This window comes from Ambystoma mexicanum, chromosome 3q (assembly GCF_040938575.1).
Source record: "Ambystoma mexicanum isolate Mex_15411 chromosome 3q, UKY_AmexF1_1, whole genome shotgun sequence".
In the NCBI taxonomy this organism is placed as follows: domain Eukaryota; kingdom Metazoa; phylum Chordata; class Amphibia; order Caudata; family Ambystomatidae; genus Ambystoma; species Ambystoma mexicanum.
Genome location: NC_090926.1, coordinates 1,105,876,471 through 1,105,891,325, shown reverse-complemented (window position 1 = coordinate 1,105,891,325; position 14,855 = coordinate 1,105,876,471). Strand labels below are relative to the sequence as shown.

At 39.0% G+C, this 14,855-nt stretch overlaps 7 non-coding genes across 7 annotated transcripts; all 7 read right to left on the bottom strand.

The window, feature by feature from the left end:
* Positions 1-1,162: 1,162 nt before the first annotated feature.
* TRNAR-CCG (transfer RNA arginine (anticodon CCG)) lies at positions 1,163-1,235 on the bottom strand. Its single transcript has one exon. It is a non-coding gene; the product is annotated as a tRNA-Arg (tRNA).
* A 1,967-nt stretch (positions 1,236-3,202) lies between these two features.
* TRNAR-CCG (transfer RNA arginine (anticodon CCG)) lies at positions 3,203-3,275 on the bottom strand. Its single transcript has one exon. It is a non-coding gene; the product is annotated as a tRNA-Arg (tRNA).
* Positions 3,276-5,239: 1,964 nt separating this feature from the next.
* On the bottom strand, positions 5,240-5,312 carry TRNAR-CCG (transfer RNA arginine (anticodon CCG)). Its single transcript has one exon. It is a non-coding gene; the product is annotated as a tRNA-Arg (tRNA).
* Positions 5,313-7,275: 1,963 nt separating this feature from the next.
* Positions 7,276-7,348, bottom strand: TRNAR-CCG (transfer RNA arginine (anticodon CCG)). Its single transcript has one exon. It is a non-coding gene; the product is annotated as a tRNA-Arg (tRNA).
* A 2,329-nt stretch (positions 7,349-9,677) lies between these two features.
* TRNAR-CCG (transfer RNA arginine (anticodon CCG)) lies at positions 9,678-9,750 on the bottom strand. Its single transcript has one exon. It is a non-coding gene; the product is annotated as a tRNA-Arg (tRNA).
* A 1,966-nt stretch (positions 9,751-11,716) lies between these two features.
* TRNAR-CCG (transfer RNA arginine (anticodon CCG)) lies at positions 11,717-11,789 on the bottom strand. The gene has a single exon. It is a non-coding gene; the product is annotated as a tRNA-Arg (tRNA).
* Positions 11,790-13,756: 1,967 nt separating this feature from the next.
* Positions 13,757-13,829, bottom strand: TRNAR-CCG (transfer RNA arginine (anticodon CCG)). Its single transcript has one exon. It is a non-coding gene; the product is annotated as a tRNA-Arg (tRNA).
* Positions 13,830-14,855: the final 1,026 nt, after the last annotated feature.

Genomic DNA, 14,855 nt, shown 5'->3' with positions numbered 1-14,855 from the left:
TTGGAACATCCTTGCTAACTTGCTTGACTTTTCAAGTAATCCTTCACCTGTTGAAGCCAGATATTTTCCGAAACATGTGTCACAGAGTCTCATGGGCATGACACTTGACACAATATCCATCTTGAGCACCAGATTTTTTGTGATTTTCATGTCTTACCTATTCATTTCCTTTGACATAGTTTCAGATCCTCTTATTAATCACTCACTGCAAGTTTTGAATGGTGCAGGTTTTGTGGACTTTTCTAAATAAAATGCATTACATTTGAATTCATTACTTTTCTTCCTGTTTTATCATGTTTATGTATTCCTGGTATACTGGTGTCGATTGGTCACTAAAAAGAGCACAACAGGATTCTATTCTACAATACGGACCGTTGTCTTTCTCAATCGCTCCGATTCCATAATGGCAACAGTGCCGAGCAAAAAGGGTACTTAACTGTGCAATCAATTCAAGAAAGTAGTTTCAACTCAGTGTCCACTTTCTGCAGAGACACTGGCAGTAGGGCTATTTCGGGTGCTCTTACAGCAGGCTTCATTCTCATAAGACTATATTTTCTACTGCTAGTATTCTTGCAGAGGAAGGTGCTGTTCAGTAACATATGAGTGCAGTGCAGCTCTATAAAAGGATGATCTACAATCCAGGGACACTACCCAACCAAGAGGACTTCCTGTAACATTCCACAACAGAGACAATCCCTTAAGAGAAACTTTTTCACTGCAGAGATTCTCACTGAGGAAAATGATTCTCAGTGCCATGTCACTGCAAGGAGGCTAGCTTAGGAGGATTCTCTTCACAGTTGAGATGGCACCTGAGGAAGACACTTTTCAGCAATTGGTGGCTACATGGGAGCTCACTTAAGAGTAACATCTTAAATGCTGGGGCCCTCATAAGAAATTGAATTAGCAGTATCTGTTTCTCTGCTGCTATACTCCGTGAGAAACAAAATATTAAGTGACATGTCACAGTTGCAAGGCAGCTCTATGAAGACAGGACAAGATTCACATGTCTTTACTGCATAGTCTCGCGGTAATATATCAGTATTGACAAGGTGAATGAAATGAGTGTGATGATTTTCATTGATGAGACCTTTTAATCATCTTTATGTTAATATATGTTGAAATTCGTTCATATTTAATTAAGATCAAAATTAAAAATAATTGACGACCCAGGTGGGACTTGAACCCACAATCCCCAGCTTCGGAGGCTGATGCCTTATCCATTAGGCCACAGGGCCACTTGATAAAAAAGCACTGATCTGACCATAACAGACCAACTGAACACCAATTCAAACACAGAATAAACACCCCATGGCAAAAACAACAAAAACATGAAAAAAAAACACAGTCAACATGTAGAGCAAGTCTGTGAGTTTGGAAAACACACCTTGCATATGATGGTCCAGTGAGCGAAGGTAAAGAAAGGAACAACTCCTGCAACACAAACCCTTCCGCAATTCATATTAAACACTTTTGATTGAAGAGAGTATACAGTGCGGTGGTTGCTACTCCTCGCCATCCTTATTTATAGTATTTTGATTTATATGCACTGAAATAGCTTTTAGTTTGGCTTCTGATGTTTTGTCTTCTAAAAAATGTGTATGTACTGGTACTTTCTACAGATGGAAATGAAGATGAACTCAAAATAGGGACAAATAGTCCTGACATACACCAATCCTTAGCAACTGCTTTGGATTGGCCAAATGCGTAAATTCGATGCACTGTGTGTTATATTCTTGGCATTCGCACTTTACAAAATTTAAGAATTGCTGTAAGATTTTTCCATTATGGACACTATTCTAGAGTTCCAGCATTTTTCTTACTCTGTCTCAAAAATTGATGATTTCTACAAACTAGATTTCTTGCCTGGCATATTTTCATTTCACCTGACATCTCTGACTTCCTATCTGTGGTGATCACTGTCTCACGGCCACCCACTTGGTAAAGATAATAACTAGGAGGTCATTGACTTAGTGATAATGTATTCATTGTCTCTAATGATGACTTCTATGATGCCCTCACACTGCAATGCCCTCTTCTAGGTTGGAACATCCTTGCTAACTTGCTTGACTTTTCAAGTAATCCTTCACCTGTTGAAGCCAGATATTTTCCGAAACATGTGTCACAGAGTCTCATGGGCATGACACTTGACACAATATCCATCTTGAGCACCAGATTTTTTGTGATTTTCATGTCTTACCTATTCATTTCCTTTGACATAGTTTCAGATCCTCTTATTAATCACTCACTGCAAGTTTTGAATGGTGCAGGTTTTGTGGACTTTTCTAAATGAAATGAATTACATTTGAATTCATTACTTTTCTTCCTGTTTTATCATGTTTATGTATTCCTGGTATACTGGTGTCGATTGGTCACTAAAAAGAGCACAACAGGATTCTATTCTACAATACGGACCGTTGTCTTTCTCAATCGCTCCGATTCCATAATGGCAACAGTGCCGAGCAACAAGGGTACTTAACTGTGCAATCAATTCAAGAAAGTAGTTTCAACTCAGTGTCCACTTTCTGCAGAGACAGTGGCAGTAGGGCTATTTCGGGTGCTCTTACAGCAGGCTTCATTCTCATAAGACTATATTTTCTACTGCTAGTATTCTTGCAGAGGAAGGTGCTGTTCAGTAACATATGAGTGCAGTGCAGCTCTATAAAAAGATGATCTACAATCCAGGGACACTACCCAACCAAGAGGACTTCCTGTAACATTCCACGACAGAGACAATCCCTTAAGAGAAACTTTTTCACTGCAGAGATTCTCACTGAGGAAAATGATTCTCAGTGCCATGTCACTGCAAGGAGGCTAGCTTAGGAGGATTCTCTTCACAGTTGAGATGGCACCTGAGGAAGACACTTTTCAGCAATTGGTGGCTACATGGGAGCTCACTTAAGAGTAACATCTTAAATGCTGGGGCCCTCATAAGGAATTGAATTAGCAGTATCTGTTTCTCTGCTGCTATACTCCCTGAGAAACAAAATATTAAGTGACATGTCACAGTTGCAAGGCAGCTCTATGAAGACAGGACAAGATTCACATGTCTTTACTGCATAGTCTCGCGGTAATATATCAGTATTGACAAGGTGAATGAAATGAGTGTTATGATTTTCATTGATGAGACCTTTTAATCATCTTTATGTTAATATATGTTGAAATCCGTTCATATTTAATTAAGATCAAAATTAAAAATAATTGAGGACCCAGGTGGGACTTGAACCCACAATCCCCAGCTTCGGAGGCTGATGCCTTATCCATTAGGCCACAGGGCCACTTGATAAAAAAGCACTGATCTGACCATAACAGACCAACTGAACACCAATTCAAACACAGAATAAACAACCCATGGCAAAAACAACAAAAACATGAAAAAAAAACACAGTCAACATGTAGAGCAAGTCTGTGAGTTTGGAAAACACACCTTGCATATGATGGTCCAGTGAGCGAAGGTAAAGAAAGGAACAACTCCTGCAACACAAACCCTTCCGCAATTCATATTGAACACTTTTGATTGAAGAGAGTATACAGTGCGGTGGTTGCTACTCCTCGCCATCCTTATTTATAGTATTTTGATTTATATGCACTGAAATAGCTTTTAGTTTGGCTTCTGATGTTTTGTCTTCTAAAAAATGTGTATGTACTGGTACTTTCTACAAATGGAAATGAAGATGAACTCAAAATAGGGACAAATAGTCCTGACATACACCAATCCTTAGCAACTGCTTTGGATTGGCCAAATGCGTAAATTCGATGCACTGTGTGTTATATTCTTGGCATTCGCACTTTACAAAATTTAAGAATTGCTGTAAGATTTTTCCATTATGGACACTATTCTAGAGTTCCAGCATTTTTCTTACTCTGTCTCAAAAATTGATGATTTCTACAAACTAGATTTCTTGCCTGGCATATTTTCATTTCACCTGACATCTCTGACTTCCTATCTGTGGTGATCACTGTCTCACGGCCACCCACTTGGTAAAGATAATAACTAGGAGGTCATTGACTTAGTGATAATGTATTCATTGTCTCTAATGATGACTTCTATGATGCCCTCACACTGCAATGCCCTCTTCTAGGTTGGAACATCCTTGCCAATTTGCTTGACTTTTCAAGTAATCCTTCACCTGTTGAAGCCAGATATTTTCCGAAACATGTGTCACAGAGTCTCATGGGCATGACACTTGACACAATATTCATCTTGAGCACCAGATTTTTTGTGATTTTCATGTCTTACCTATTCATTTCCTTTGACATAGTTTCAGATCCTCTTATTAATCACTCACTGCAAGTTTTGAATGCAGGTTTTGTGGACTTTTCTAAATAAAATGCATTACATTTGAATTCATTACTTTTCTTCCTGTTTTATCATGTTTATGTATTCCTGGTATACTGGTGTCGATTGGTCACTAAAACGAGCACAACAGGATTCTATTCTACAATACGGACCATTGTCTTTCTCAATCGCTCCGATTCCATAATGGCAACAGTGCCAAGCAACAAGGGTACTTAACTGTGCAATCAATTCAAGAAAGTAGTTTCAACTCAGTGTCCACTTTCTGCAGAGACACTGGCAGTAGGGCTATTTCGGGTGCTCTTACAGCAGGCTTCATTCTCATAAGACTATATTTTCTACTGCTAGTATTCTTGCAGAGGAAGCTGCTGTTCAGTAACATATGAGTGCAGTGCAGCTCTATAAAAAGATGATCTACAATCCAGGGACACTACCCAACCAAGAGGACTTCCTGTAACATTCCACGACAGAGACAATCCCTTAAGAGAAACTTTTTCACTGCAGAGATTCTCACTGAGGAAAATGATTCTCAGTGCCATGTCACTGCAAGGAGGCTAGCTTAAGAGGATTCTCTTCACAGTTGAGATGGCACCTGAGGAAGACACTTTTCAGCAATTGGTGGCTACATGGGAGCTCACTTAAGAGTAACATCTTAAATGCTGGGGCCCTCATAAGGAATTGAATTAGCAGTATCTGTTTCTCTGCTGCTATACTCCCTGAGAAACAAAATATTAAGTGACATGTCACAGTTGCAAGGCAGCTCTATGAAGACAGGACAAGATTCACATGTCTTTACTGCATAGTCTCGCGGTAATATATCAGTATTGACAAGGTGAATGAAATGAGTGTTATGATTTTCATTGATGAGACCTTTTAATCATCTTTATGTTAATATATGTTGAAATTCGTTCATATTTAATTAAGATCAAAATTAAAAATAATTGAAGAACCAGGTGGGACTTGAACCCACAATCCCCAGCTTCGGAGGCTGATGCCTTATCCATTAGGCCACAGGACCACTTGATGGAAAAGCACTGATCTGACCGTAATAGACCAGCTGAATACCAATTCACACACAGAATAAACACCCCATGGCAAAAACAACAAAAACATGAAAAAAACACAGTCAACATGTAAAGCAAGTCTGTGAGTATGGAAAACACACCTTGCATATGATGGTCCAGTGAGCAAGGTAAAGAAAGGAACAACTCCTGCAACACAAACCCTTCTGCAATTCATATTGAACACTTTTGATTGAAGAGAGTATACAGTGCGGTGGTTGCTACTCCTCGCCATCCTTATTTATAGTATTTTGATTTATATGCACTGAAATAGCTTTTAGTTCGGCTTCTGATGTTTTGTCTTCTAAAAAATGTGTATATACTGGTACTTTCTAGAGATGGAAATGAAGATGAACTCAAAATAGGGACAAATAGTCCTGACATGCACCAATCCTTAGCAACTGCTTTGGATTGGCCAAATGCGTAAATTCGATGCACTGTGTGTTATATTCTTGGCATTCGCACTTTACGAAATTTAAGAATTGCTGTAAGATTTTTCCATTATGGACACTATTCTAGAGTTCCAGCATTTTTCTTACTCTGTTTCAAAAATTGATGATTTCTACAAACTAGATTTCTTGCCTGGCATATTTTCATTTCACCTGACATCTCTGACTTCCTATCTGTGGTGATCACTGTCTCACGGCCACCCACTTGGTAAAGATAATAACTAGGAGGTCATTGACTTAGTGATAATGTATTAATTGTCTCTAATGATGACTTCTATGATGCCCTCACACTGAAATGCCCTCTTCTAGGTTGGAACATCCTTGCTAACTTGCTTGACTTTTCAAGTAATCCTTCACCTGTTGAAGCCAGATATTTTCCGAAACATGTGTCACAGAGTCTCATGGGCATGACACTTGACACAATATCCATCTAGAGCACCAGATTCTTTGTGATTTTCATGTCTTACCTATTCATTTCCTTTGACATAGTTTCAGATCCTCTTATTAATCACTCACTGCAAGTTTTGAATGGTCCAGGTTTTGTGGACTTTTCTAAATAAAATGCATTACATTTGAATTCATTACTTTTCTTCCTGTTTTATCATGTTTATGTATTCCTGGTATCCTGGTGTCGATTGGTCACTAAAAAGAGCACAACAGGATTCTATTCTACAATACGGACCGTTGTCTTTCTCAATCGCTCCGATTCCATAATGGCAACAGTGCCGAGCAACAAGGGTACTTAACTGTGCAATCAATTCAAGAAAGTAGTTTCAACTCAGTGCCCACTTTCTGCAGAGACACTGGCAGTAGGGCTATTTCGGGTGCTCTTACAGCAGGCTTCATTCTCATAAGACTATATTTTCTACTGCTGGTATTCTTGCAGAGGAAGGTGCTGTTCAGTAACATATGAGTGCAGTGCAGCTCTATAAAAGGATGATCTACAATCCAGGGACACTACCCAACCAAGAGGACTTCCTGTAACATTCCACGACAGAGACAATCCCTTAAGAGAAACTTTTTCACTGCAGGGATTCTCACTGAGGAAAATGATTCTCAGTGCCATGTCACTGCAAGGAGGCTAGTTTAGGAGGATTCTCTTCACAGTTGAGATGGCACCTGAGGAAGACACTTTTCAGCAATTGGTGGCTACATGGGAGCTCACTTAAGAGTAACATCTTAAATGCTGGGGCCCTCATAAGGAATTGAATTAGCAGTATCTGTTTCTCTGCTGCTATACTCCCTGAGAAACAAAATATTAAGTGACATGTCACAGTTGCAAGGCAGCTCTATGAAGACAGGACAAGATTCACGTGTCTTTACTGCATAGTCTCGCGGTAATATATCAGTATTGACAAGTTGAATGAAATGAGTGTGATGATTTTCATGATGAGACCTTTTAATCATCTTTATGTTAATATATGTTGAAATTCGTTCATATTTAATTAAGATCAAAATTAAAAATAATTGACGACCCAGGGGGGACTTGAACCCACAATCCCCAGCTTCGGAGGCTGATGCCTTATCCATTAGGCCACAGGGCCACTTGATAGAAAAGCACTGATCTGACCATAATAGACCAACTGAACACCAATTCAAACACAGAATAAACACCCCATGGCAAAAACAACAAAAACATGAAAAAAAAACACAGTCAACATGTAGAGCAAGTCTGTGAGTTTGGAAAACACACCTTGCATATGATGGCCCAGTGAGCGAAGGTAAAGAAAGGAACAACTCCTGCAACACAAACCCTTCCGCAATTCATATTGAACACTTTTGATTGAAGAGAGTATACAGTGCGGTGGTTGCTACTCCTCGCCATCCTTATTTATAGTATTTTGATTTATATGCACTGAAATAGCTTTTAGTTCGGCTTCTGATGTTTTGTCTTCTAAAAAATGTGTATGTACTGGTACTTTCTACAGATGGAAATGAAGATGAACTCAAAATAGGGACAAATAGTCCTGACATACACCAATCCTTAGCAACTGCTTTGGATTGGCCAAATGCGTAAATTCGATGCACTGTGTGTTATATTCTTGGCATTCGCACTTTGCATATGATGGTCCAGTGAGCGAAGGTAAAGAAAGGAACAACTCCTGCAACACAAACCCTTCCGCAATTCATATTGAACACTTTTGATTGAAGAGAGTATACAGTGCGGTGGTTGCTACTCCTCGCCATCCTTATTTATAGTATTTTGATTTATATGCACTGAAATAGCTTTTAGTTCGGCTTCTGATGTTTTGTCTTCTAAAAAATGTGTATATACTGGTACTTTCTACAGATGGAAATGAAGATGAACTCAAAATAGGGACAAATAGTTCTGACATGCACCAATCCTTAGCAACTGCTTTGGATTGGCCAAATGCGTAAATTCGATGCACTGTGTGTTATATTCTTGGCATTCGCACTTTACAAAATTTAAGAATTGCTGTAAGATTTTTCCATTATGGACACTATTCTAGAGTTCCAGCATTTTTCTTACTCTGTCTCAAAAATTGATGATTTCTACAAACTAGATTTCTTGCCTGGCATATTTTCATTTCACCTGACATCTCTGACTTCCTATCTGTGGTGATCACTGTCTCACGGCCACCCACTTGGTAAAGATAATAACTAGGAGGTCATTGACTTAGTGATAATGTATTCATTGTCTCTAATGATGACTTCTATGATGCCCTCACACTGCAATGCCCTCTTCTAGGTTGGAACATCCTTGCTAACTTGCTTGACTTTTCAAGTAATCCTTCACCTGTTGAAGCCAGATATTTTCCGAAACATGTGTCACACAGTCTCATGGGCATGACACTTGACACAATATCCATCTTGAGCACCAGATTTTTTGTGATTTTCATGTCTTACCTATTCATTTCCTTTGACATAGTTTCAGATCCTCTTATTAATCACTCACTGCAAGTTTTGAATGGTGCAGGTTTTGTGGACTTTTCTAAATAAAATGCATTACATTTGAATTCATTACTTTTCTTCCTGTTTTATCATGTTTATGTATTCCTGGTATACTGGTGTCGATTGGTCACTAAAAAGAGCACAACAGGATTCTATTCTACAGGACGGACCGTTGTCTTTCTCAATCGCTCCGATTCCATAATGGCAACAGTGCCGAGCAACAAGGGTACTTAACTGTGCAATCAATTCAAGAAAGTAGTTTCAACTCAGTGTCCACTTTCTGCAGAGACAGTGGCAGTAGGGCTATTTCGGGTGCTCTTACAGCAGGCTTCATTCTCATAAGACTATATTTTCTACTGCTAGTATTCTTGCAGAGGAAGGTGCTGTTCAGTAACATATGAGTGCAGTGCAGCTCTATAAAAAGATGATCTACAATCCAGGGACACTACCCAACCAAGAGGACTTCCTGTAACATTCCACGACAGAGACAATCCCTTAAGAGAAACTTTTTCACTGCAGAGATTCTCACTGAGGAAAATGATTCTCAGTGCCATGTCACTGCAAGGAGGCTAGCTTAGGAGGATTCTCTTCACAGTTGAGATGGCACCTGAGGAAGACACTTTTCAGCAATTGGTGGCTACATGGGAGCTCACTTAAGAGTAACATCTTAAATGCTGGGGCCCTCATAAGGAATTGAATTAGCAGTATCTGTTTCTCTGCTGCTATACTCCCTGAGAAACAAAATATTAAGTGACATGTCACAGTTGCAAGGCAGCTCTATGAAGACAGGACAAGATTCACATGTCTTTACTGCATAGTCTCGCGGTAATATATCAGTATTGACAAGGTGAATGAAATGAGTGTTATGATTTTCATTGATGAGACCTTTTAATCATCTTTATGTTAATATATGTTGAAATTCGTTAATATTTAATTAAGATCAAAATTAAAAATAATTGAGGACCCAGGTGGGACTTGAACCCACAATCCCCAGCTTCGGAGGCTGATGCCTTATCCATTAGGCCACAGGGCCACTTGATAAAAAAGCACTGATCTGACCATAACAGACCAACTGAACACCAATTCAAACACAGAATAAACAACCCATGGCAAAAACAACAAAAACATGAAAAAAAACACAGTCAACATGTAGAGCAAGTCTGTGAGTTTGGAAAACACACCTTGCATATGATGGTCCAGTGAGCGAAGGTAAAGAAAGGAACAACTCCTGCAACACAAACCCTTCCGCAATTCATATTGAACACTTTTGATTGAAGAGAGTATACAGTGCGGTGGTTGCTACTCCTCGCCATCCTTATTTATAGTATTTTGATTTATATGCACTGAAATAGCTTTTAGTTTGGCTTCTGATGTTTTGTCTTCTAAAAAATGTGTATGTACTGGTACTTTCTACAAATGGAAATGAAGATGAACTCAAAATAGGGACAAATAGTCCTGACATACACCAATCCTTAGCAACTGCTTTGGATTGGCCAAATGCGTAAATTCGATGCACTGTGTGTTATATTCTTGGCATTCGCACTTTACAAAATTTAAGAATTGCTGTAAGATTTTTCCATTATGGACACTATTCTAGAGTTCCAGCATTTTTCTTACTCTGTCTCAAAAATTGATGATTTCTACAAACTAGATTTCTTGCCTGGCATATTTTCATTTCACCTGACATCTCTGACTTCCTATCTGTGGTGATCACTGTCTCACGGCCACCCACTTGGTAAAGATAATAACTAGGAGGTCATTGACTTAGTGATAATGTATTCATTGTCTCTAATGATGACTTCTATGATGCCCTCACACTGCAATGCCCTCTTCTAGGTTGGAACATCCTTGCTAACTTGCTTGACTTTTCAAGTAATCCTTCACCTGTTGAAGCCAGATATTTTCCGAAACATGTGTCACAGAGTCTCATGGGCATGACACTTGACACAATATCCATCTTGAGCACCAGATTTTTTGTGATTTTCATGTCTTACCTATTCATTTCCTTTGACATAGTTTCAGATCCTCTTATTAATCACTCACTGCAAGTTTTGAATGGTGCAGGTTTTGTGGACTTTTCTAAATGAAATGAATTACATTTGAATTCATTACTTTTCTTCCTGTTTTATCATGTTTATGTATTCCTGGTATACTGGTGTCGATTGGTCACTAAAAAGAGCACAACAGGATTCTATTCTACAATACGGACCGTTGTCTTTCTCAATCGCTCCGATTCCATAATGGCAACAGTGCCGAGCAACAAGGGTACTTAACTGTGCAATCAATTCAAGAAAGTAGTTTCAACTCAGTGTCCACTTTCTGCAGAGACAGTGGCAGTAGGGCTATTTCGGGTGCTCTTACAGCAGGCTTCATTCTCATAAGACTATATTTTCTACTGCTAGTATTCTTGCAGAGGAAGGTGCTGTTCAGTAACATATGAGTGCAGTGCAGCTCTATAAAAAGATGATCTACAATCCAGGGACACTACCCAACCAAGAGGACTTCCTGTAACATTCCACGACAGAGACAATCCCTTAAGAGAAACTTTTTCACTGCAGAGATTCTCACTGAGGAAAATGATTCTCAGTGCCATGTCACTGCAAGGAGGCTAGCTTAGGAGGATTCTCTTCACAGTTGAGATGGCACCTGAGGAAGACACTTTTCAGCAATTGGTGGCTACATGGGAGCTCACTTAAGAGTAACATCTTAAATGCTGGGGCCCTCATAAGGAATTGAATTAGCAGTATCTGTTTCTCTGCTGCTATACTCCCTGAGAAACAAAATATTAAGTGACATGTCACAGTTGCAAGGCAGCTCTATGAAGACAGGACAAGATTCACATGTCTTTACTGCATAGTCTCGCGGTAATATATCAGTATTGACAAGGTGAATGAAATGAGTGTTATGATTTTCATTGATGAGACCTTTTAATCATCTTTATGTTAATATATGTTGAAATTCGTTCATATTTAATTAAGATCAAAATTAAAAATAATTGAGGACCCAGGTGGGACTTGAACCCACAATCCCCAGCTTCGGAGGCTGATGCCTTATCCATTAGGCCACAGGGCCACTTGACAAAAAAGCACTGATCTGACCATAACAGACCAACTGAACACCAATTCAAACACAGAATAAACAACACATGGCAAAAACAACAAAAACATGAAAAAAAAACACAGTCAACATGTAGAGCAAGTCTGTGAGTTTGGAAAACACACCTTGCATATGATGGTCCAGTGAGCGAAGGTAAAGAAAGGAACAACTCCTGCAACACAAACCCTTCCGCAATTCATATTGAACACTTTTGATTGAAGAGAGTATACAGTGCGGTGGTTGCTACTCCTCGCCATCCTTATTTATAGTATTTTGATTTATATGCACTGAAATAGCTTTTAGTTTGGCTTCTGATGTTTTGTCTTCTAGAAAATGTGTATGTACTGGTACTTTCTACAAATGGAAATGAAGATGAACTCAAAATAGGGACAAATAGTCCTGACATACACCAATCCTTAGCAACTGCTTTGGATTGGCCAAATGCGTAAATTCGATGCACTGTGTGTTATATTCTTGGCATTCGCACTTTACAAAATTTAAGAATTGCTGTAAGATTTTTCCATTATGGACACTATTCTAGAGTTCCAGCATTTTTCTTACTCTGTCTCAAAAATTGATGATTTCTACAAACTAGATTTCTTGCCTGGCATATTTTCATTTCACCTGACATCTCTGACTTCCTATCTGTGGTGATCACTGTCTCACGGCCACCCACTTGGTAAAGATAATAACTAGGAGGTCATTGACTTAGTGATAATGTATTCATTGTCTCTAATGATGACTTCTATGATGCCCTCACACTGCAATGCCCTCTTCTAGGTTGGAACATCCTTGCTAACTTGCTTGACTTTTCAAGTAATCCTTCACCTGTTGAAGCCAGATATTTTCCGAAACATGTGTCACAGAGTCTCATGGGCATGACACTTGACACAATATCCATCTTGAGCACCAGATTTTTTGTGATTTTCATGTCTTACCTATTCATTTCCTTTGACATAGTTTCAGATCCTCTTATTAATCACTCACTGCAAGTTTTGAATGGTGCAGGTTTTGTGGACTTTTCTAAATGAAATGAATTACATTTGAATTCATTACTTTTCTTCCTGTTTTATCATGTTTATGTATTCCTGGTATACTGGTGTCGATTGGTCACTAAAAAGAGCACAACAGGATTCTATTCTACAATACGGACCGTTGTCTTTCTCAATCGCTCCGATTCCATAATGGCAACAGTGCCGAGCAACAAGGGTACTTAACTGTGCAATCAATTCAAGAAAGTAGTTTCAACTCAGTGTCCACTTTCTGCAGAGACAGTGGCAGTAGGGCTATTTCGGGTGCTCTTACAGCAGGCTTCATTCTCATAAGACTATATTTTCTACTGCTAGTATTCTTGCAGAGGAAGGTGCTGTTCAGTAACATATGAGTGCAGTGCAGCTCTATAAAAAGATGATCTACAATCCAGGGACACTACCCAACCAAGAGGACTTCCTGTAACATTCCACGACAGAGACAATCCCTTAAGAGAAACTTTTTCACTGCAGAGATTCTCACTGAGGAAAATGATTCTCAGTGCCATGTCACTGCAAGGAGGCTAGCTTAGGAGGATTCTCTTCACAGTTGAGATGGCACCTGAGGAAGACACTTTTCAGCAATTGGTGGCTACATGGGAGCTCACTTAAGAGTAACATCTTAAATGCTGGGGCCCTCATAAGGAATTGAATTAGCAGTATCTGTTTCTCTGCTGCTATACTCCCTGAGAAACAAAATATTAAGTGACATGTCACAGTTGCAAGGCAGCTCTATGAAGACAGGACAAGATTCACATGTCTTTACTGCATAGTCTCGCGGTAATATATCAGTATTGACAAGGTGAATGAAATGAGTGTTATGATTTTCATTGATGAGACCTTTTAATCATCTTTATGTTAATATATGTTGAAATTCGTTCATATTTAATTAAGATCAAAATTAAAAATAATTGAAGAACCAGGTGGGACTTGAACCCACAATCCCCAGCTTCGGAGGCTGATGCCTTATCCATTAGGCCACAGGACCACTTGATGGAAAAGCACTGATCTGACCGTAATAGACCAGCTGAATACCAATTCACACACAGAATAAACACCCCATGGCAAAAACAACAAAAACATGAAAAAAACACAGTCAACATGTAAAGCAAGTCTGTGAGTATGGAAAACACACCTTGCATATGATGGTCCAGTGAGCAAGGTAAAGAAAGGAACAACTCCTGCAACACAAACCCTTCTGCAATTCATATTGAACACTTTTGATTGAAGAGAGTATACAGTGCGGTGGTTGCTACTCCTCGCCATCCTTATTTATAGTATTTTGATTTATATGCACTGAAATAGCTTTTAGTTCGGCTTCTGATGTTTTGTCTTCTAAAAAATGTGTATATACTGGTACTTTCTACAGATGGAAATGAAGATGAACTCAAAATAGGGACAAATAGTCCTGACATGCACCAATCCTTAGCAACTGCTTTGGATTGGCCAAATGCGTAAATTCGATGCACTGTGTGTTATATTCTTGGCATTCGCACTTTACGAAATTTAAGAATTGCTGTAAGATTTTTCCATTATGGACACTATTCTAGAGTTCCAGCATTTTTCTTACTCTGTTTCAAAAATTGATGATTTCTACAAACTAGATTTCTTGCCTGGCATATTTTCATTTCACCTGACATCTCTGACTTCCTATCTGTGGTGATCACTGTCTCACGGCCACCCACTTGGTAAAGATAATAACTAGGAGGTCATTGACTTAGTGATAATGTATTAATTGTCTCTAATGATGACTTCTATGATGCCCTCACACTGAAATGCCCTCTTCTAGGTTGGAACATCCTTGCTAACTTGCTTGACTTTTCAAGTAATCCTTCACCTGTTGAAGCCAGATATTTTCCGAAACATGTGTCACAGAGTCTCATGGGCATGACACTTGACACAATATCCATCTAGAGCACCAGATTCTTTGTGATTTTCATGTCTTACCTATTCATTTCCTTTGACATAGTTTCAGATCCTCTTATTAATCACTCACTGCAAGTTTTGAATGGTC